Raw genomic sequence first — 24,764 nt, forward strand, 5'->3', positions numbered from 1 at the left:
TAAGAAAAGGTGCATGGGCTCATCGCCATGCATTGAGTTAATATGAGTAAATAAAGGAGGATAGAGAACAGGAGCCACTGATACTGGATGAGGACTGCATTCCTGTGAGGAGAGCCAAGGCAAATCACATCCAAGCTAGTAAGGCCAATTACTTTCTGACTGATAGTGGTGGGTCCATTGATTCCTTTATTGAACTAGGGATTTCAAAGCAGTTTAGTCAGTAGACAGGCGCATATGCAGAAGACTAACCAGCTGAGCAACAAGATAGGTGGGAAAGTGACTCACAACATTCCCTGGATGAAGAAAAGAGTCAGCAGCAAATTGCTGAAAAGCATATGAGCAGTTGTTTCGTTGATACTAGGGAATGGGGGAGGCTCCTCCCTGATACTTCAAATGCCAGATCCACTGTATCCTGAAACCAAATGGCACTGACAACTTTGCTAAGCACAGGTAGTAGGGAGTACCCAAGAAACACTGGAAATTGCTATAAGAAAGAATTTCAGCCAAGACCAAACATCTCCAAGTAGCCATGGATCACCCATAACTTGTGCCATTTATGACTGAAGCTCAAGAATAAATGCTTGAGGAAACAAGTGGAGAACACACCAGAATACTCCTCCATTCCAAGCACAGCACTGGAAAATTCCAGTAATAATGCATGGCTCACTCTCCTGCTTCTGCACTATGCCTCCTCTCTCCATTGTTTGGAAACATTACTTGCCTTTCTCCAATACTACTCCTCTCTTTTTTCTTGAAATTGAGCATCTAGCTTTGAGATGGCACAAATATCTCAGACAGAGACTTTGATCCCCTTGACAAGGTCCTGGAGAAAGGTTTTGACGCTGTCAGCCATCTCTTCATCTCTTCATCACCCACACTATCAACTACACAGAAGAGAGGCAAGAGTCCCCCATGAAGGACATGGTAGCCTTGTCACTGGAGCTCCAGCCACAGCCTGGACCCTCACCCACTGAAAGCTGCTCACTTTCTTTCCACCTAGTTGCTTCTCCTGCTTGCGGTTTCCCAGGACCACACTCCTTTTTCCTGATGAATTGTCCTGGGGTTGGTCATTGGACTTTCTTCCTTTTCTATCTATAGTGGTTCCACTAGTGATCACACCAAGTACCACAGAGTGCATTAATATAATATACACTGATAATCCCCAGTGATATCCTCAGCCACACACCTCTCCTAAAAGCCAGAGAATACACAGTTAACTGCTTACTCAACATCTCCATCTGCCTACTTAATGAATATCTCAGAATTAACAAATTCACAATGAGATTTCCTCCTTCTCCCACAGAGTCCCATCTCATTTGAGGGTATCTCCATCCTTCTCATTTCTCAGCCTAAAAATGCAGGAGACACTTGGCATCTTTTTCTCTCACATACTACATCTGATACATCGGGAAATACTGATGATTCTTTCAAATCTTTCAAATACTCCTGATCTTTCAAATATTCTTGAACTTCAATTTCTACTTCTGCTTGAGTGACTGGGACCAGATTTATCTCCTCCTACAAATAACTAGAAAAATGGTCAAATTATGTAAAATGATTGTTTCAAAAACACCTGGAACCAGGTGGAACAGGACTGTGATCCCTGAGAGGAGAGAAACAAATGAGGTGAGTCTACACCTGTAGTGACTTCTGCCTGGAGACATATGTCCTGACCACAGAGCAAGGAGGGGACTCTTCAGTGGAGCACGGCCATCTTGCTGATTTGAAGAGACAGACGGGAGTTCAGAGAGGTGGATGTGCCTGAAATAATGAGGGCAAATCACCAGACAAGAGGGAACCACACAGAAAAAGTGGTCCAGAAATTTGCAAAGTTGTCCCCATGAGTCTTTGGTGGAGTATTAATCTATGAATGTGAAAGATGAAACTCTACAAGTCCATGCAAAGAAAAACGCTGGGAGATATGAGGTGAACAATTCCTACAGTTCACACTGTTATTTGAATTGTGTCCAGACAGAGTACAAAGAACTTGCTGGAAACTTGAAAAAATCAGTAAAATTTTAGAAGGGCTAAATTAATTCTAGAGATAAAGATAGTCTAGGACTGCCCTAACAAAGTTCTAAAACAACCCCCCCAAAATATCAACATAATCCAAGGAAAACTTAATTGCTGCCCCCCCAAAAACTAACATTTTTAAAGTAAAATAACAAAATGCAAACACTCAGCAATGTAACATATGCAATGTCTGGCATCTAATTAAAAAATACTAGACATGCAAAGAATTAGCAACTTATGATCCATAAGCAGTAGGAAAATGAGTCGGAAATGATAGAAATGGTGGAATCTGGCAAGAACTTCAAAACAGCAATTATACACCTTATAAATGTGCTGAAGGATTTATACTAAAACACTAACATAGTAAGGACATGTCTTTGTGTGTGTGTGTATGTGTGTGTGTGTAAATGAAACTTCTAGAAATGACAAATGTATGAAATAAAATACTGGATAAGATAAACAGAATCAACACTACCGAAGGAAAAAAAAAGTAACAGTGAATCTGAAAGCACAGAAGCAGCAACTACTTAACATTAAGCCCACAGGGGGAAAAAAAAGACTATAAAATAAGGAAAAGGGGGTGCCTGGATGGTTCAGTGGCTGAGCATCTGCCTTTGGCTCAGGTCATGATTCCAGGGTTCTGGGATCAAAGCCCAGTCTGGCTCCTGCTCAGTGGGGAGTCTAGTTCTCCCTCTCCCTTTGCTCTTCCCCCTGCTCCTGCTCTCTGTCTATCTGATAAATAAATAAAATCTTTTAAAAAATAATGAAAAGCCTCAGTGACCTGCAGGGCCTTATCAGGTGACCTAATACATGTTTAATTAAAGTCCCAGAAGACGTGGGAGAGAAAGGACAGAAATGGTACTTGAGGAAATAATAGTTAGGAAGTTTTTAAACCTGAGGAAAACCGTAATTTGCAGAAACAAGAAACTCAATGAAACCCAAACAGTATGCACAAAGAAAAAAAATAATAACTGTTAATCTAGAGCTCAATATCCTGCAAAAATTTCCACGAGGAATGTGAAGGTAAAATAATGTCTTTCCCATACCAAAAAAAGCAGTGAAAATGTGCTGATAATGATTTGTACTATGCAAATGTTAAAGGAAATTCTTTAGCAAAGAAACAAGGAAAATGAGATGCAATAGAGATGAGGTTTTACATAAAGTCATGAAAAACAATGGGAATGGTATATATTTGGGTAAATGTAAAAGATTTTCTTATGTCTATTTTCATACCTTTAAAAGAAAATTGAAATCTTTGAAAGTCATGGCTCAATAAATCTGTTAAAAAGTTAAAGACAATTGTTTAAAAAACAAATACTACATTATATGGCTATTATTATTATTATTTTTTTTTTTTTTAGAGAGAAAGAGAGAGAGAGAGTGCACAGAGGGAGGGGGACAAAAGGAGAGGGAGAGAATCCCAGGCTCCATGCTCAGTGGGGAACAGAACATGAGGCTCAATCTCACGACCCTGAGATCATGACCTGAGCAGAAATCAAGAGTTGGCGTTTAACCAAACGAGCCACCCAACCACTCCTGTATTGTAGGATTTAATGCATATGTAGAAATAACACATATGGAAGAACGGGTCAAAGAATGAGAGGGGAGAAATCGAAGTATGGTGGGAGAAAATTCTTATTTTATATGTAAATGGTTATAGAATTAGTTGAAAATAGACTAGAAGATTAAAGATGCATATTGTAAACCCTAAAGCAACCACTAAATAAATACAAGAACATATAGCTAAAATGCCTATAGTAGAAATAAAATTGAATATTAGAACATGGTTGGTTGGCTCAGTCATTAAGCGTCTGCCTTCAGCTCAGGTCATGATGCCAGGGTCCTGGGATGGAGTCCTGCATCAGGCCCCCTGCTCAGCGGGAAGCCTGCTTCTCCCTCTCCCACCCCCCCAACTTGTGTTCCCTCTTTCGCTGTCTTTCTCTATGTCAAATAAATAAATAAAATCTTAAAAAATATTTTTAAAAAGAGCATGGTTGATTATTCTATAATAAGATAAAAATAGGAAAAATAAGAGCAGAAAGAAAGATTTGAAAAACATAGCAAACTGGTATACATAAGCCAACCGTATTTGACAATTACATAAGTATAAATGTAGAAGAGGGTCAATAATGGGACAGCATCAGAGAAATTTTGGTGGGAGATAGAACTGTACTGTACCTTGACTGTGGTTGTGGTTATGGATCTGTTCTATGTCCCTATGGATCTGTCATAAACACATGCACTAAAAAAGTGAATTTTACTTTATTTATTTAATAAAATAAATTAAAAAAAATAAAATCAATGCTCAGCATCATTAGTTGGGAAATTAAAGTTGCAATGTCAGGGTACCAGGGTGGCTCAGTCCTTTAAGTAACCGGATCTTGATTTTGGCTCAGGTCATAATCTGAGGGTTGTGAGATTGAGCCCCAAGTCAGGCTCCATGCTTAGTGTGAAGTCAGTTTCAGATTCTCTCTCCCTCTTCCTATAAAGGCCCTGAGGTGCCAACCCAAGTAGAGCAGATGTTCTGTATGAGAATTCTAAGAGCTTTTTATTTTCTTCCCCCAAACTGAGATTCTTGGGGTGGTTTTTAAATAAAAAGGCTAATAACAGACATCATGGTGATAGGCTCAATATTATCTGTGTAAAGATACTTAAAGGGACCAATATAAATTCTTACAAAATCTTATTCAAAATCAGAAAAGGTTTATTTCTGACTCAGCAATTCCTCTCTCCAGAAGATTGTGCTAATTACAGCCAAAAAAATTTAACAAATTTTATCAAATATGCATTTGTGATAAATCTGTGCTTTTCTTTAGGGATCTAACCAAATAAAGAGATAAATACATGAGGTCTAAGGTAGATATTTCAAGACCCAGAGATTATTGTTTGTGTGTTGAGTATGGAACAGATCAATTTCAGTTTCCTGATTGAAATTAATCTTGTAATTTCTGCCTCTCGAACTTCATATGAATTGTGTGGCCCTCAGAGTTGGTCTCTGACATGCAATCCTTGGCATCATACCCAGAAGGCAGATGGAGGAACTCTCAGGGATAAGTGAGCAGAGTTACAAAGCACCTTTCCCCCAAAGATAGAATTTAAGCCAGGATCATCTGATTCCAAATCCAGTGCTTTTCCTTTTTTATTTCGAGAGTTTAAAAAAAAAAATCTAGATTTTTACAGTTCTTTAGAAGTCTTTTAATGGAAGAACATACTTGTATTAACTTGAAATAATTTGCAGAAAGGTATATGTTATACTGGATTTATCCTTTATTAAAATTTGTCTGGGCCACACTGTGAATATTATAAGCTAAATATTTGTATATGATGATAATACAAATAATTGCCCTAAAGTGTGTAATGCTGAATAAGTATAAGAAACTTGGAAACATCTCTACTGAAACAGATTCTCTAAAACACATAGAGATGGTTGTTCAAAGTGAAAGTTTTTAATTTAATTAATTATTTGCACCAATTGTTTTAATATATTTTCTTTACTAAGTCATAATTAATAAATGGTGACATTCTATTAAGTGAATAATAGCATTTGCAAAATCACTGGATAAACAGAAAAGAGCTCTTTGTTCATTTCCCTTGTATTCATGTAAGAAGAAAGTATATATTAGTTCAAAAATTATGTCACCAGGAGCGACTGGGTGCCTCAGTCGGTTAAGCATCTGTTTGCCTTTGGCTCAGGTCATGATCCCAGGGTCCTGGAACCGAGTGCTGCATTGGGCTCCCTGTTCCGTGGGGAGCCTCTTCTCCCTCTGCCTCTCTCTGTTTCTCATGAATAAATAAATGAAATCTTAAAAGAAAAGAAAACAACAACAACAACAAAAAAACAGAAATTATGTCACCAGGTTTCAGTGGGGTAGATTTCCTTTAAAATCATTTCAAGTATGAGAAGTTTTCTTTTTCAGTGAAGGGAAAACTCAGTATTCAAATCTGAATATTTAGTTATAAAAACTTCCCTGAGGCGCTTGCTTACAAACCTTCTAGTAATATCATTTCCCAATAGATTACTTATTCCTGTAGTTATAATAGATGCAGGATTACTCCTAACTTTTACCTAAGACTCTTCTCTTTTCTTTTTTTTTTTACTGAGGCTGCCAATTATAGTGGGAAGTATTCTAACAGCACTGAAACTCCATTTGTGAAAAGCTCATTGATAACAATGAGCCTTTAAAAAATGGAAAGAAAAACATTGTTGCTAATTATATTTGGATTTTCTAGTTGAGCTAACAGCACATTTTTCTTGCTTTATTCAGTGTTGGAGGCAGAAAAGGAAAGTCTCTTCTGTCCTTGGAGGTACTTCCTAAATCGAATGGCATTGTCTTGCTGTTGTCAGGTCCTGGGATCCAAACTTTGCCAATGCTACTTGCCATAGCATCTGACACACATGCACCATCAGTTTAAGCATGGTGTAGACCCCAAAAGCTCCAAATCAGGAAATACTTCACTTACTGCATTGTAAGACACTGAGACCAGTGTCACACAGGACCAGAGAGTAGGCCCTGGACCATGTCACTATGAACCTATGGCTTCTAGACCCTTAATTCAGAAAGACACCTTTAAGTCCTGTTTGAAGAACATTTCTGAAACTGTAAGCATTTATCTATAATGTTAACTGGTAGACCCCACATCCTCACATCACATATTTAGCCATTTTGGAAAATACCATTCTGGAATTCCAATTTCAGTATTAGTCAAATCAAGTAAAAATACTACTTTTTGTCTCAAAAATCTATTTGAAAAAAGAACCCGCTTTCTTTAGATGTTAGAAAAAGGGAACTGCCGAGACATAGAATAGTCATAAATTAATCTGTTAGTGTCAAATATACTCTCAAGCAAGCCAGAGTATCTGATGCTTCTAGATTATTGATAGTTTGGCTTTTTTTAAGGCTCTTCTTCAATAACCTTTCATAATTTCATTCAGATTGAGAGTATACCAGATGACATTCTTTTCATACTGTTGCCTCTGCAGCAATAACATTGCCTAGGAATAACAAAATAAATGTTAAAGACAGAAAGTGATAATAGAAAATCAAAGCTTTATGAACTTAGCTTGTGAATTTTGGAGCTTGAAAAACTATTCAACTTTAGAATCATCTTCATTTCTACTTAACTTACCCATCTATTCACAATAATGACATTATGTTAGGCTTCCAATTGTTTTTAAAAATTCTCCACTAAAGTCATTGGAGGAATCATTAGTCTCAAATTTCATGGCAATATTCGAAAAAGACTAGGAATTTTTCTTTGCTAACAAACTGTCACACTGCAAAAAGACTAATGCCCAAGGGATTCTTACCACTTCTCTAGTTTGAAAAAAAAACTTGATCGTGGAAATTTGAAAATAGATGCTTTAAGACAGCAGAAAGAACAAAATCTACAGATAAGCAGTCAATTGAATTTTAGCCAAAGTGCACTCTGTCAATTAAAAAGACAGAGAACATATTTTTCAACAAGTATTTTTAAGCAAAAGGTGATGAAGACCCAAATATATGTATAGAACAAAAAAAGAACCTCCATAATTGACATAGATAAAACACCAAAAGACAGAAGAATACCAATTATTTTCAAGTATAAGTAGAATATATACCAAGATAACCTTTATTCTGGACATTTAATCAATTCTCAATAAACTTAAAAAGATTGAAAGCATAGAAAATATGTTTTTGACAGCAGCAGGATTTAACTAGATAGAAATCAATAACCAAACATTTGGAAATTAAGGAACACTTGGTTAATAATCCTTACAGCAAAGAAGAAATCAGAAGGCAAATTGGAAAATACTTTTCTTTGAATGAAGAAGAAAAAACAATGTAACAAAGGTGTGGGATCCTGCCAAAACAGTGATTAATGGGAAATGTGTAGCTTTCTTTTTAGGATTTATTTATTTATTTGAGAGAGAGAGAGAGAGAGAGAGAGAGCAAGTGGGAGGAGAGGCAGAAGGAGAAGGAGAGAGAGTCCCAAGCAGACTTCCCATGGAGCCCAGAGTCCTACCTGGGGCTTGGTCTCATGACCCTAAGGTCATGATGTGAACCCATATCAAGAGTCAATCACTTAACTGACTGGGTCATCCACGTGCCCCAGAAATTTTTAGCTTTAAATGCTGATATTTAAGAAGACTCAAATAAAATATCAAAGCCAGGAATTGGTAAACTTTGAAAATAAATGGCTAGTAAACATTTTGGGCTTTGTGGATCATAGATGGTCTTAGTTGACTGTTCTATGTTTTTTACAACCCTTTAAAATATAAAGAACATTTTTACTCCAGAGGTGGTACAAAAATAGGCCATGGGCTCTAATTTGCCACCTTTGAACTAAGCAATTGCCTTAAGAAACTAGAAAAAGAAGAGCAAATCAAACTTACCATAAGGAGGGAAAGGGGGGAAATGAATAATTGGTGACATATAAAAGCAAAAAAGAAAATCATGAAAATTTAGAAAAGCTATTTCTCTGAAATGATCTATAAAATTATAAACCTCCAAATAATAAGAAAAGAAGAGAGAAGACTCAAATTATCATACCTAGAAGGAGAAGAGTTTACTTTTAGATCTTACATACATTAAAAACATAATAAAGGAATCTTATGAACAACTTTTTGTCAATATATTCCATAGCTTAGATGAAAAGTACACATTTTGTGAAAGGTACAAGGTACTAAATCTTATTCATGTATGAAAAAATAGTAATCTGAATAACCCTTATTATTAAATAAATTAAATTCAAAACTGTAAACATTCTTGGAGCACCTGGGTGGCTCAGTGGGTTAAAGCCTCTGCCTTCGGCTCGGGTCATGATCCCAGGGTCCTGGGATCGAGCCCCATGTTGGGCTCTCTGCTCAGTGGGGAGCCTGCTTCCCTTCCCCTCTCTCTCTGCCTGCCTCTCTGCCTACTTGTGATCTCTGTCTGTCAAATAAATAAATAAATTCTAAACAAACAAACAAACAAACAAACAAACAAAAACTATCAACATTCTCTCTCACATGCAAAAGGACTCCTGCCTAGATGGCTTTGTTGATAAATTCTGCCAAACATTTGAGAAGGTAGTAATACCAATGCTGTTCAAACCTCCATAAAATAGAACAGAAATGAATACTTCCAAAATTATTTTTTTTATTAACCTATAATGCATTATTAGCCCCAGGGATACAGGTCTGTGAATTACCAGGTTTACACACTTCACAGCACTCACCATAGCACATACCCTCCCTAATGTCCATAACCCCACCACCCTCTCCTGCAGCAACCCTCCCCCCAGCAACCCTCAGTTTGTTTTGTGACATTAAGAGTCTCTTACGGTTTGTCTCCCTCCCGACCCCATCTTATTTCATTTATTCTTTCAAACCGCCCACATTGCATCTCCTCTTCCTCATATCAGGGAGATCATATGATAGTTGTCTTTCCTGACTGACTTATTTTGCTAAGCATAATACCCTCTAGTTCCAACCAGGTCATCGCAAATGACAAGATTTCATTTCTTTTTATGGCTGCATAGTATTCCATTGTATATATATACCACATCTTCTTTATCCATTCATCTGTTGATGGACATCTAGGTTCTTTCCATAGTTTGGCTATTGTGGACATTGCTGCTATAAACATTCGGGTGCACGTGCCCCTTCAGTTCACTACATTTGTATCTTTGGGGTAAATGCCCAGTAGTGCAATTGCTGGGTCATAGGGTAACTCTATTTTCAACTTTTGGAGGAACCTCCATGCTGTTTTCCAGAGTGGTTGCACCAGCTTGCATTCCCACCAACAGTGTAGGAGGGTTCCCCTTTCTCCACATCCTTGCCAGCATCTGTCATTTCCTGACTTGTTAATTGTAGCCATTCTGACTGTTGTGAGGTGTACTTCCAAAATTATTTTATGAAGGCAGTATTACACTGATACCAAAATCAGAAAAAGTCACTATAAAAAAAAAACCCACAAAACTGCAGACCAGTAGACTCCATGGACATAGATGTAAAAATCTTTAACAAAATCCTAGTAAATAGAACCCAGCAATATACAAAAGCATTGTATCATTATAAAGTGAAGTTTATTTCAGAAATACAAAGTTTCTTTAGTATTCAAATATTGGAGGGAAAGATGAAAGAAGATGAAACTAGAGATGGAGACAAACCATAAGAGACCCTTAATCTCAGGAAACAAACTGAGGGTTGCTAGAGGGGAGACGGATGGGTGGATGGGGTGGCTGGGTGATGGACATTGGGGAAGGTATGTGTTATGGTAAGTGCATGTTGTGTAAGACTGATGAATCACAAACTGTACCCCTGAAACAAATAATACATTATGTATTTTTAATAAAAAATATATTAAAACATTGAGCAAGATAAATAATCATTTCAGCAGGCTATAAAAGGAAAACCATAGAGTTATTTTAATAAGTGCATAAAAAGCATTTGACAGACTTCAATCCTCTTTCATAACACACACACACACACACACACACACACACACACACCCACACTGGAAGAAAGTAAATGCAAAACATAACTGTTGAAAGACATATACTCAGTCTATATAAAGGAGGCTTACAATTTGATAATAGAAGACAGTTCAATTTAAAAAATAATGCCCAAAGAGTTCACTAAAGGACATATATAAATAAACCCATGAAAAAATACTCACTGTTAGTGGTTGTCATGGGAATGCAAATTAGAAGCACAATATCATTACATATCACTATAATGGTCCATACTAAAAATACCAAGTACTGGGGATATTGTAAGCAACTAGAACTCTCACGTGGTGCTGGTGGAAAGGTAAAGTCAGTTTTGGAGAACAGATTGACAGTTTTGTATTAAACATAGACTTTTCATATGACCCAGTAATTCTACATCTAGAGAACTGGAAACATATATATCCACGCAAAGACCTGTATACAAATGTTCATAGACACTTACTCATCATAGCCAAAAGTTGGATACAACACAGATGTTCATCATTCACAACTGCTGAGTGAATAAATGGATTGTAGTAAATCTCTAAATTCAAATTCTACTCAGCAATAAAAAGAATGAACTATGGATACATGCAGTGATGTGCATAAATGTCAAAGCTATTGTTCTGTGTAAAAGAACCCAGACAGAAAAGGCTTTGGACTGCATGATTCCATTTATAGGACACTCTAGAAAGAGCAAAGCTAAAGGGATCTGTTACCCACAGTTACCTGGAGTTAGGGGTACAAGAAAGGAAGAGTTGACTAAAATGGCTCTAGAAAACTTCTCAATTGATTAATATGTTTTATACCTCAATTGTGGTGGAGATTAAATGTATACATTTATCAGAATTCATCAAGTATACCTGAAAAAAGGTGAATTTTATTACATGTAAATTGTGTCTCAATCAACCGGACTTAAATACACACATGTACACACACACACCATGAGCCTTACCTTATTTTATTCATAAAAATTGAGATGTATTATGGGTGTAATAATAAACGTTGAAACCATGCAGCTTCTATAAGAAAACATAGAGAAAATCTTAGCCTCAGAGTAGACAAATATTACTTATACTGATCAAAATGCACTAATATTGAAAAAATAATATTTTGGACTTCATAAAAACTTAAAAATTATAGTTATTAACATATGCCACCAAGACAATAAATACATAAGCCACTAACTGTGGCTTATTTATAATACTTACACTGATAAAGAATTCATGTCCCATCTATAAATTAACAGTAAGAAGATAACAACCCCCCAAAATAATTGATAATGATGAAAAGCATAAGAAGATGCTTCACCAAAGAACACTATTCAATATAAGTTTCCTATTATAGCTATTATTATTATTGTTATTATTTATTTGCTGATTTTAAGGGACTGGACCATTTGTTAAGTATTTTCATGTGATACTTCATGTATGTTTCATAGTAAATTGATGGTGAAAAATATTATTCTTATTTCACAAGTAAGAAAAATAAAGTTCAGAAAGACTAAGGAATATTTTCAAGGCCATCTAGCTAAACGTTGGAGTCAAGACTTGATTCCAAGTCTATCTTCTTGCTGTATCTGCATCTGTTTCCCATACTCTGTTTTCTCTGGTCATGATAGACAGATGATATTTAAGTCCACCCTGCTCAATGTAGCTCCTCCAATTTCCATTCTTCCTTCCATACACCCATTTTATTAAATCATTCTTAGCAGGTCCATATACAGTATATTTTTATTCTCCTACCAAGTATGGAATCAATGGACATAATTACAGAAAATCCTTTGTCCTTTGTAGGTTGAGCTTTAAACAGTTGCACAAAGCACTTACTAACACACATTGTTTGCTACCACTTCAGTTTATACGTTTGGAAGCCTTCCTAAAGGGAAGGTCAGGCATAGAGCCTTTTGCAGGATGCTAAAACATCCTGACCAGGCACAGAGAGGAAGAAGGAAAGAGACAGCTTTCCAGTGGTCTCAGACTTTTAATAGATTGACTCCATCAACTTGGGAAACAGGAGCAGTGGATTTTATCCATGGATCAGTCAACTCACTCAGCCACTCTGAGGAGCAAAGAGTAAATTGAGGGCAAGTGGTAAAAAGCATCACTCTGGTGGAGGCCTCTGCATGGAAATGTGAAACCAGGGAGAGGCTGTTCCCTTTACTTCACCATCAACACAATATGCTATAGTATTTCCCATTAGAAAGTTTCTAAGGCACACTTACGTAGCCTGGTGCTGTAGAGCAACTTACCCATTTCTCATGCTTCCCTTCCAATAATATGCTCCTGTGAAGGACATACTTCTTCACAGCAGGCAAGTACTTTTGGCTTAAAGTTTGGTGCCAAGCTCAAATTTTTACACATCCAGTTGCTCTAGATATAGCCCAATTAAGTATATTTTTATCCATTTAGAGCCTGCCTGCTTTGCAGACCCTTCAAAACGGCACCCAAAGTCTGCTAGCCATACATAAGACTCACTCCAGGGTGATAAAACACCTCTGGCCATTGCTGCCCCTCAGAACTCTCTGACACAGACTCCCCATTTGCTGTGGAGCAGGATTACACAGCTACATAAGATCCCTCTCTTCTGTGGAGCTCCACTGTTCTCGCCCCTTCTGGATGGTGACTCTACACTGATGTTCGGGAAAGTATCCTGCAGGGAGAGACTTCCTTTCTCAAGCAATCTTGTCCAAATACCTCTAATAAAGTTTGCGTGTGTTAGTGCTTCTTGGCCTGTCATGTACTTTATGAGGACTGAAATTCCCTTGAAACCCACAATATCCTCTTTTCCTAGTCCTTCCTGGTCCTTCCTATTTTGTTCATGATAGAGTGCTCTAGGCTCTGTCCTTCAACACTCCTCCCTAACTTTATTTTTTCCTTAGGTCGTTTTATTTAGATCTAAGAATTTAAATATCTCCTATTTGCTGATCATTCTCAAATTCATATCTTAAGCACTCATCTCTCTCAAAAGTTCCCAATGAGAGACTATGGACTCTGAAAAACAATCTGAGGGTTAAGACGGGGCCGGGGATGGGAGGTTGGGGGAGCCTGGTGGTGAGTGTTATGGAGGGCACGTATTGCATGGAACATTGGGTGTAGTGCATAAACAATGAATTCTGTTACACTGAAAAGAAATTAAATTAAAAGAAATGAAATCTTTTTTTAATTTAATTTTTTAAATTTATTTTCAGCATAACAGTATTCATTGTTTTTGCACCACACCCAGTGCTCCATGCAATCCATGCCTTCTCCAATACCCACCACCTGGTTCCCCCAACCTCCCACCCCCTGCCTCTTCAAAACCCTCAGATTGTTTTTCAGAGTCCATAGTCTCTCATGGTTCACCTCCCCTTCCAATTTCCCTTAACTCCCTTCTCCTCTCCACCTCCCCTTGTCCTCCATGCTATTTGTTATGCTCCACAAATAAGTGAAACCTTATGATAATTGACTCTCTTTGCTTGACTTATTTCACTCAGCATAATCTTTTCCAGTCCCGTCCATGTTGCTACAAAAGTTGGGTATTCATCCTTTCTGATGGAGGCATAATACTCCATAGTGTATATGGACCACATCTTCCTTATCCATTCATCTGTTGAAGGGCATCTTGGTTCTTTCCACAGTTTGGCGACCTGGCCATTGCTGCTATAAACATTGGGGTACAGATGTGGAGAAAGGGGAACCCTCTTACACTGTTGGTGGGAATGCAAGTTGGTGCAGCCACTTTGGAGAATAGTGTGGAGATTCCTCAAGAAATTAAAAATAGAGCTTCCCTATGACCCTGCAATTGCACTACTGGGTATTTACCCCAAAGATACAGATGTAGTGAAAAGAAGGGCCATCCGTACCCCAATGTTTATAGCAGCAATGGCCACGGTCGCCAAACCGTGGAAAGAAATGAAATCTTAAAAAAAAAAAAAAAAGTTCCCGATGACTGCATCCTCCACAGTACAGTGCAAATGTCTATCAAACACTGCCAATGAGACATGGCCAAATGGAACTCTTGGCTCTTTCTCTCCCCCAGCAATCCTTCCCCTTTCATCTCATTCAATGGCATCACCACTGAGTTGCTCATGTCAGAAAGGAAAGAATCTCACTGATTCATTCTTTCCTCTACTCCCCCAGCTAGACTGAATTTATCAGCCAGTCCTCAACCAAACTATATATATCTTACATTGACCACTGTCACCTCCACTTGCTTACTTCTATTATCCCAACCTAATTTCTTTTACCTACATTGCTGATTCTTCCTATTTTCACTCCTCACCAACCTTTATTTTTGCACTGCAGTGAGAATTTTAAAAAATGTAAATAGGTCACAGCAATCCTTTACTTAAAATGTCTCCATGATTTTATTTTACCCATAAGCTAAGATCCACATCTAGCCATGACCTACCAGGTCTTACTAGGCACTCAAACATTATGTCCTATCACTGCCTCCTGAATTTAGAACTCTTTTGCCAGACTTTTCTTTCTGCTCCTGGAACACAGTGGGTTTGTTCTTACTTCATGGCTTTCTTTCTCCTTCTGAACTCTTTACCTGGAATACTCCAGGTATTCCAGGTATTCCAGGTAAAGAGTATTTTGCCCAAATACTCATATGACTAGATCATACTCACCATTTATACTCAAATGTCACTTTTTTAGAGAGACATTTCTAAAACCCCCAACCATTGGTCTCTTTTGCTATTGTCATACTTCTGTATCTTTGCAGCAATCACCAGCTCTGAGCTCATTCTGCGTATTTGCCTACTTGTTCATTTGCTGCCATCCTTTGCCTCAATGTGAACTCCATGGAAGGTGGACCCTGTTTGTCCTTGCTGTCTCCAAAGCCTCAGTGCCTAGAGCAAGGGAGTCCAAAAATACTGGCTGAAGGGAGAATTAACTTTGAAGCCCACCTTCTTACTGACCACACTAAATTGAATTCTTTAGATAGATCCTTGTATTTGTTTCCTAGAGCTGCTATAATGAACTATCACAGATGGTGTGGCTTAAAACAAGAGGAATTGATTTTCTCATGGTTCTGGAGGTTAGAAGTCTGAAATCAAGCTGTCATCAGAACTCTGCTACTTCTAGAGGCTATAGGGGAAGAATCTCTCCTTGCTTCTTCCAGCTCTTGTCAGCCTCAGATGGCCCCTGACTTGTGGCAACATAAATCCAATCTTTACATGGTTTTCTTGTTTTCACATGGTCTCCACTGTGTACTTGTCTGTGTCCTGATTTCCCCTTCTTTATAAGGACATCAGTCATAGTGGATTAGGGCTCACCCTAATGACCTCATTTTTAAAAAGTTTTCAATTATTTTTATTAATATATAATGTATTGTTTGGCCCAAGGGTATAGGTCTGTGAATCATCAGGATTACACATTTCACAACACTCACCATAGCACATATCCTCTCCAATATCCATAACCCAACCACCCTCTTCCTCCCCAGCACCCCCCAGCAACCCTCTGTTTTATGAGATTAAGAGTCTCTTATGCTTTGTCTCCCTCCTGATCCCATCTTGTTTCATTTTTCCTTCCCAACCCCCAATCCCCCTGCCCTGCCTTTCAAATTCCGCATGTCAGAGAGATTGTATGATAATTGTCTTTCCCTGATTTGACTTATTTCACTCAGTATAATACCCTCTAGTTCCACCCATGTCATTGCAAATGGCGAGGTTTCATTTCTTTTGATGGCTGCATAGTATTCCATTTGTGTGTGTGTGTGTGTGTGTGTGTGTGTGTGTGTGTGTGTATCAGATCTTTAGCTATTCATCTCTTGATTGGCGTCTAGGCTCTTTCCATAGTTGGGCTATTGTGGACATTTCTGGTATAAACATTCGGGTTCACGTGCCCCTTTGGAATCCTACATTTGTATCTTTAGGATAAATACCCAATAGTATAATTGCTGGATCATAGGTAGCTCTATTTTCAACTTTTGGAGGAACCTCCATGCTGTTTTCCAGAGTGGCTGCTTCAGCTTGCATTCCCACCAAGAGTGTAGGATGGTTACCCATTCTCCACATCCTTGCCAACATCCATTGTCTCCTGACTTGTTAATTTTAACTATTCTGATTGGTGTGAGGTGGTATCTCATTGTGGTTTTGACTTGTATTTCCCTGACGTCGAGTGATGTGGAGCACTTTTTCATGTGTCTGTTGACCATTTGGATGTCTTCTTTGTGAAAATGTCTGTTCATTTCCTCTGCCCATTTCTTGATTGGATTATTTGTTCTTTGGGTGTTGAGTTTGATTTTGGATACTAGCTCTTTATCTGATAAGTCGTTTGCAAATATCTTCTCCCATTCTGTTTGTTGTCTTTTGGTTTTGTTGACTGTTTCCTTTGCTGTGCAAAAGCTTTTGATCTTGATGAAGTCCCAATAGTTCATTTTTTGCCCTAGCTTCCCTTGCCTTTGGTGATGTTTCTAGGAAGAAGTTGCTGTGGCTGAGGTCAAAGAGGTTGCTGCCTGTGTTCTCCTCAAGTATTTGATGGATTCCTGTCTCACATTGAGGTCCTTCATCCATTTTGAGTCTATATTTGCGTGTAGTGTAAGGAAGTGGTCCAGTTTCATTCTTCTGTATGTAGCTGTCCAATTTTCCCAACACCATTTGTTGAAGAGACTGTCTTTTTTCCAATTGGACATTCTTTCCTGCTTTGTCAAAGATTAGTTAACCATAGAGTTGAGGGTCTATTTCTGTCTCTCTATTCTGTTCCACTGATCTATGTGTCCGTTTTTGTGCCAGTACCATACTGTCTTGATGATGACAGCTTTGTAATAGAGCTTGAAGTCTGGAATTGTGATGCCACCAACTTTGGCTTTCTTTTTCAATATTCCTTTGGCTATTCGGGGTCTTTTCTGGATCCATGTAATTTTATGATTACTTGTTCCATTTCTTTGAAAAAAGTTGATAGTATTTTGATAGGGATTGCATTAAATGTGCAGATTACTCTAGGTAGGATAGACATTTTCACAATGTTTGTTCTTCCAATCCATGAGCGTGGAACACTTTTCCATTTCTTTGTGTCTTCTTCATTTTTTTCATGAGTACTTTATGGTTTTCTGAGTACAGATTCTTTGCCTCTTTGGTTAGGTTTATTCCCAGGTATCTTAAGGCTTTGGGTGCAATTGTAAATGGGATTGACTCCTTAATTTCTCTTTCTTCTGTTTTTCTGTTGGTGTATAGAAATGCAACTGTTTTCTGTGCATTGATTTTATATCCTGACACTTTACTGAATTCCTGTATGAGTTCTATCAGTTTTGGAGTGGAGTCTTTTGGGCTTTCCACATCAAGTATCATATCATCTGCAAAGAATGAGAGTTTGACTTCTTCTTTGCCTATTTGGATGCCTTTTATTTCTTTTTGTTGTCCTAGCTGAGGCTAGGACTTATCAAAAAGAAAAGAGAAAGGACCCAAATTAATAAAATCATGAATGAAATAGGAGCTATCACAACCAACACTAAACAAACACAAACAATTATAAGACCATATTATGAGCAACTATACACCAGCAAATTTGACAATCTGGAAGAAAAGAGGAAAAGTTAAAAAATAGAATAAGCCACCCACTGGGTGGCTCAGTGGGTTAAAGCCTCTGCCTTTGGCTCAGGTCATGATCCCAGAGTCCTGGGATCGAGCCCCGCATCGGGCTCTCTGCTCCACGGGGAGCCTGCTTCCCCCTTCTCTCTCTGCCTGCCTCTCTGCCTACTTGTGATCTCTGTCTGTCAAATAAATAAATAAAATCTTAAAAAAAAATAGAATAAGAAAAAAATAAAACTAAAAAAAAATTTAACTTGCAGAACTAAAGGATCATGGGAAAAATGCCATGATTTCTATGCGTTGCTTTCCCCTAGCTCTGAAGTTCTACAGTTCTCATTGATCAGTGAACTTGGTCTTGGCTGTATGTTCTTACTGATCTTCTGGGGGAGGAGCCTGTTGCAGCGATTCTCAGATGTCATTCCTGGAGGCAGAACTGCACCACCCTCGCAAGGGGCCAGGCTAAGTAATCTGCTCAGTTTTGCTCTCATGAGCTTTTGTTCCCTGAACACTTTCCATACAGCTTTGGAGGATGGGAGTGAAAATGGTGGCCTCCCCATCTCCACCCCAGAGGAGCTGAGAGCTCAGGGCCCCTCTCCTTAGTGCACTCTCAGAGAAAAGCAGTCAATCCCTCCCATCTCCCCGGTCTCCAGCTGCATTCCTTGCTCACCCAGCCTCTGACTGAGCGTTTGTCTCTCTGGCATGCACGGCCCCATTTGGAGTCTCCAAACCCAGCAGATTCCTGCTGCGTGCTCCCACACCACTCCTCCCAGAGGAGGAAGGAAGGTGTTTCTCCGGATATGTCACTTGTGGGGTCCCTGCTCAAACAGCAGTGGCCTGACTGTGCCTTGGATCACAGTTTAATATAACCCCGAGATGAAAGCTCACTCCTTATCTATGTCTTTGTAGCTGGCTTCTGTAGCTCTGCTCTAATACCAGGTAGCTCTGCCACATTCAGACACTCCCAGTCTTTCTGTGACCCTGGGGGTCCTGAGACCACACTGTCCCTGAAGGGAGTCCATCCCTGCTTACCCTCTGGAACGATGTCTCTCAGTTGAGCAGTTGTCTGAAAGTTCTGATTTTGTGCTCTGCTGCTCCACTGCTTGCTGGGAGCTGGCCTCTCTCTTATGGTCTAACTTCCCATCACTTCAGATTGACTTCTCTGCACGTCCTACCTTCTAGAAAGTGGTGGATTTTCTGTTTCTAGAATTGCTGTGCTTCTTCTCTTCTATCTCCTATTGAGTTTGTAGGCATTCAGAATGATTTGATAACTATTTAGTTGAATTCCTGGGAACTAATGCTGTTTTAATCTGCTACTCCTCTGCCATCTTGCCCCCCTCCCCGACCTCATTTTAACCTAGCAATCTTTGTAAAGATTCTATTTCCAAATCAGGTCATATTTAAAAAAATATATTTTATTTACTTATTAGAGAGAGAGAATGAACAGGGAGGGGGCAGAGGGAGAGGGAGAAGCAGACTTCTGTGGAGCAGGGAGCCTGATCTGGAGCTCTATCTCAGGACCCTGAGATCATGATCTGAGCTGAAGGCAGATGATTAACTGACTGAGCCACCCAGGTGCCCCCAAATCAGGTCATATTTTGAGGCACTAGGGATTAGAACTTCAAATTGATTTTATGAGGGAAACAATTCAACCCATAAGAATCCAATAGCAGGCCATACCAGCTGTTGTGTTTGAATTCCTATTAGACACACAGAGAATGTTCACTTTCTCAATTGCTTCCTGGTAGCAGAAGTTTGGAAATCAAGTGCAAATAAAAATGGGACTCAAGAACCAAGACAGTGTGGCTATCAAACCATCTCTTTTTCTACCCCTTTGTTCCTCTGTTTTCTAGTCAGGTTTCTGAAACTCCATGCAAAGTCCTGAAATATTTTGTAAATAATACATCCTACTTCTTTAATTAAGTTTTGTCCCAATGAGAAGATTTTCTGTAACTCAAAGCTGTTTATCCATTTCCAGTGCCTAGCAATGCCTCCTAAAGACAATTCAACAGGCAGTCTTTATAATGACATTTATGACTGGAAGCCATCTGATTTTTAATTACACAGTAATTACTGTTGTATAAGCTTCAAGATGCTCTGTAACTTGGAAATATTATTTTAAATTACAAAAATTGTTTATCTTTTCTTTTTCTAAATTCAAGTCAGTATTTGGAAGAACAGTCAAATGAAATCTTTTAGTGCCTAAAATGTGCTCATAGTCTTTTTGCATTTTTGAAAAACATTTTTGTCCTGGTAGATGTTCTACTATAATTAGTTCAGAAAGCATTTTACAGCAGCACAATTCATAGTCTGTAGGGATGGGATTCAGAAGGTCATTAAAACCATTTTTCTGCCTTCAAACAGTGTTATTCTGGTTCAAACCTGTGACCATGACTTAGATTTTTAAGGTCAAAATGCAAAATCAAACTTTGTGAGTAATGAACAAAACCAAATTCAAGAGTCTTGTTCTTTAGCATGTTGAGAGGAATGCCACCCTTGGCATGACTCTGTGGTTGTGAAACTACTTGCCTTGAAATATTAAAGACTTTGGCTATGAGGCTTGAAACTCCTCTCCTTAGAAGAAACATCCTTATGCTATTTCCTTCAAATAGACTCCCTCTGATTGTTAAGGAGGGGAAGAAAACAACAAAAAAGATTTCAGAAACAGATCACTTACTTTACATTGCAAAAATAGTCCTTAGGCATATAATCATGCCTTTATATAGCAGCTGGCAAATCATTTTGATTTCAAAGAAGAGATTCTTTTGGCCCTTAGTCCCTTCCCTGTGAAATTGGCAGGGGAACTTTATCATGCCAGTTTTCAAGGGAGAGCATTGTGGCTAATAGAGACTAAGCATAGTTTTTACAAGAATCAGGGTTAAAACTAAATTCCGGGAGTTATTCTATTGTAATCTTATCTCAAGTTAACATCAGTAAAATTCAGTTTTATTATCTGTAAATTGAGGAAGTGTACTTAACTTGTCAGGTGGCTGAGATGAATGAGATGTATCCCCAGGATCTAAACATGACTTGCTATCAAATAGGTACTTAACAAATAATAGTATGCTACAAATGGATGAACGAAAAGATAAATATTAAGTACTTGGCCCAGTGCCTGGCACAGAGTAGTTATTTGATAAATATTAGTTATTAATATTTAAATATAAATGATGAAGTATTTATAAACAGACTGTAGAGGTGTTCTTTCTTTCCAGTGGTGTTTGTAAATTTTCTTTGAAGATAAAAATTATTTTCTTTTATTTGGTAAACAATGTAACTTAATTAAATTGACTGCTATTTATTTCAATCATTTTGGCTTTTTTCCCCACCAAGGAAGTGTATATAGATCCTTTCACCATTTCTTGTTTAGTGGATGCATCCTATAGGCCAGGTGCATTGCCATAAAGTAGGGAGGAAGGAACTACATTCATTGTGGCAATTAGATAGGATTTAATTACTTAAGAAGACTCCCAGAGCTCAAACCGTCCAGGCTTACAAATATTCAGCTTATTATAGAGAAAGCATCCAACATAGCAACAACAGTAATGTGTAGATACGCATCACACTAAGAGGCTGCCTTGCAGCAAGGAGCTTGGAGAGCAAGGAAGGGTGTATGCCAATTGCCCTCTCTGTTGGTCATCCCAGATGCTTTTTCTCTCTCAATCAGGAAACACCTGGGTTCACAAGGTACACAGAACATCTCAGACCAGGGATCCAGAGATGGAGTCTCATCAGGGCTCCATCTCCCCTGCTGGGTATGTAGATATGTTCTTGCTATACAACCAGCCCTCAGTGGTGGAGTCTTCTGGAATGTCATTGAGATTCACTTTTATCAATAAACAATGCTGACAATCTAGTGTATGCCACCCAAAATTTGCCTCAGACTCACGGTTATAGAACATTATAGTTAGTAGATTTCACTCTTTAAATGAGGGGTCAGTGCAACAGAGACAAAATTCTTAACTCAACAAAACACCTCAGACCAAACACAGGGCTATAGAATGAACCCTCCTGCAGACTGCGAATCCTTGACCTATGCTCAAGGCTTTCTTAGGACAAAACAAACACTATTATTGCTTGTTCGATGGTGATTTTGAGCCTTTCAATAGTGTAGAATCAGAAAGACAATCAAAATGCTCAGGTTCCAAACACTTAAAACAGTCAGTGAGGGGTTTGTATGGCTTTAAACAGGTAGTTGCAGCATCCAATGATTGCAGTGTAGACCTCCTCAAGTTTTTGTACTCACTTTGCAATTATTTTCCCTTTCTGAACTATAGCCTTCTGAACTTGATGGAGTGATTTTTTTTTAAGATTTTATTTATTTATCTGACAGAGATCACAAGTAGGCAGAGATGCAGGCAGAGACAGAGGAGGAAGCAGGCTCCCTGCTGAGCAGAGAGCCTGATGTGGGGCTCAATCCCAGGACCCTGAGATCATGACCTGAGCCAAAGGCAGAGGCTTCAACCCACGGAGCCACCCAGGTACCCCGATGGAGTGACTTTTAGAACCATAGTGAATTTATCATAATCAAGTCTAAATCTCCAGGAGAGTTCCTCTCTGGACAGATAGCATCTTGAGGGGCCTGTGATTGATTGCCCAGCACATTCAACGGTCAACATCAGTAGTCACAAGTTTTAACAACTCCTACAATATTACTTTTACATATGATTTTCATGTTTCCCAGTGTGGCAGTTTCATGTAGCTCTCTGAATACATGGTTATTATATCAATCAGATTTCATTAGCATAATGATTTCATGGCTCTCAACAATACCTACCATTTTCCATACACCACATGTGATTTCTCAGAGGACTATGGGTTAGATACTGTGTCTCTGTTATTTGAGCATTTCAATCATTTTGAGCATTACACCCAAATTCCTTTTCTGAGGTTAACAGTTAGTAGTTCTCAGTCAGAGGCACCCTATGTAGGACTCATCTATATTTCACAAGAAACACTCTTGTGTTGTTTAAAATGTGTCCAATATCCATGAGTTGTACTGCAGGGAAGGAATGGTTAGCCCCCAGTTTTGGTGAATAGAGAGATCCATTAGAGAGAGCACATTCTCAAATGATGATATCTTTAGACCCGGTGGCTCATACATCTCCCAGTAGTGCATTGCAGAACCCAGGCTCCTGGCTCCACCCCACCTGCAAGGGTGAAGGAGTGCTTCAGTGTTGGTAAGCACCACTAGCTTTAGCCACAGGGGATCAGAAGAGGTGAGGCTAGCTAGTGGTCACAGATAAACCTCAAACCTCAGAGATATGACTCAGTAAAGGTTTTTTTTTTTTCTGGCTCACATTCAAGTGGTTCCTGGCTCTTTTCTAAGCAGTGACTCAGGGACCCAGGCGGCTCCCATATTTCAACTTCCACCAGCCCAGTAAAGAACACTGACTATTTGGTGAGTTCTGGTGGTGTCTCACAATACTTAAAGAGGTTAAAGGAGGCAAAAACATGAAAGTTGAACTTCTTGTGAATTATCAGCAAGTTGAAATTTATTACACCTATTCCTATTTTAAATTGTTAAGTGGAAAACATAACTCTATAGTTGATACCACACAATTAAAGAAAGAAACATAAAGAACTCCCCATGCCTCACTGATTGATACCCCAAGTCTAGTATAGCACAAAGCTACCAAAAATGTATATTTAAAAACACGTATTTTTCCATTTACTTTTGAATTTAAAAAGATTTGCAACCATGTAATAGAAGGACATTATATAGAAAAATAAAATCATTTCAGTGAAAAGCCTTTTGTGTCTTACTTTATGAAGTTGAACACAGAAGAGAGAAAAGCTTTGCATTATCTGTTCTTTATCAGGTGTTGTCATTCATTGCAGCTGCCAACTACAACCAATATTTTCCTGCATTTTTTAGGTATAAATGTCCAACCTTTAAAATATTCTATTGTGTGTCCCTTCTTTTTAAAGTTGTGTCAACCCAAGAATACAGTATCATTAAATCAATCATTTGATTTAATTGAGGGGTTTTTGTCATTATAATAATTAATTAAATGAATCAACCAATCACAGTTTAATTAGACAGCCTAATTCAGTTATCATGACAACTCAAATAATGAGAAACAAACAAAATAATTAGAATGTATCTATTTTTGTTGGCTATCTTTACCAGACAAGAACAATCACATAATAGGCCTTCTTTGTGACGGTTAAAATAAAACACCCAAATTTATTTCAGAACAGACTCCATATAGAGGCGACCACTTAGCAAATAGAAGCCAAGCAAACTCAATATGGTTAGTATTGTCTTTCTCATTAGGTTTTGATATCTATAAATCTTCAGAAACTGTCTTACTGTTTTGAAATTCCTATAGAATCCAGGGAAGGGTTTGTCTATATATACTGAAAAAGAATTTTATTTAATTGAAAAAATATAAAACGCAAATATTAAAGGAAGCAAAACATTTTGAATTACAATTGTTTGCTTGGAAGCACAAAATATCTCAATCCAATTTTTATTTTCCCTCATCTTGAGGCCCAAAAGGATGTATGCTGAGAGATTCTCACTGATATTTTCATTATGTTTACATCTGATAACCTGTACAGTTTCCCATGCTGAAAAGGAAAATATAAAGAAACCGTTGTCTAATATGAGTTGGGCAATGTGTTAGAAATTTTCACATGTATTATCTTATTTAATCAGTAGACATCTGATCTTAAGGTGTTGGTATTATTCTCTTCATTTGGTGGGAGCCGAGTTTCAGTGAGTTTAAGTAGATTTCTTGGGATCACAGAAATATTTGGTAAGTCAAGGACTCAGTAT

The 24,764-nt window shown here is 38.2% G+C and overlaps 1 pseudogene; it reads right to left on the minus strand.

The window, feature by feature from the left end:
* Positions 1–213: 213 nt before the first annotated feature.
* Positions 214–853, minus strand: LOC125097291 (etoposide-induced protein 2.4 homolog; annotated as a pseudogene).
* Between the last annotated feature and the right edge of the window lie 23,911 nt (positions 854–24,764).

Source organism: Lutra lutra, chromosome 4 (assembly GCF_902655055.1).
Source record: "Lutra lutra chromosome 4, mLutLut1.2, whole genome shotgun sequence".
Lineage (NCBI taxonomy): Eukaryota > Metazoa > Chordata > Mammalia > Carnivora > Mustelidae > Lutra > Lutra lutra.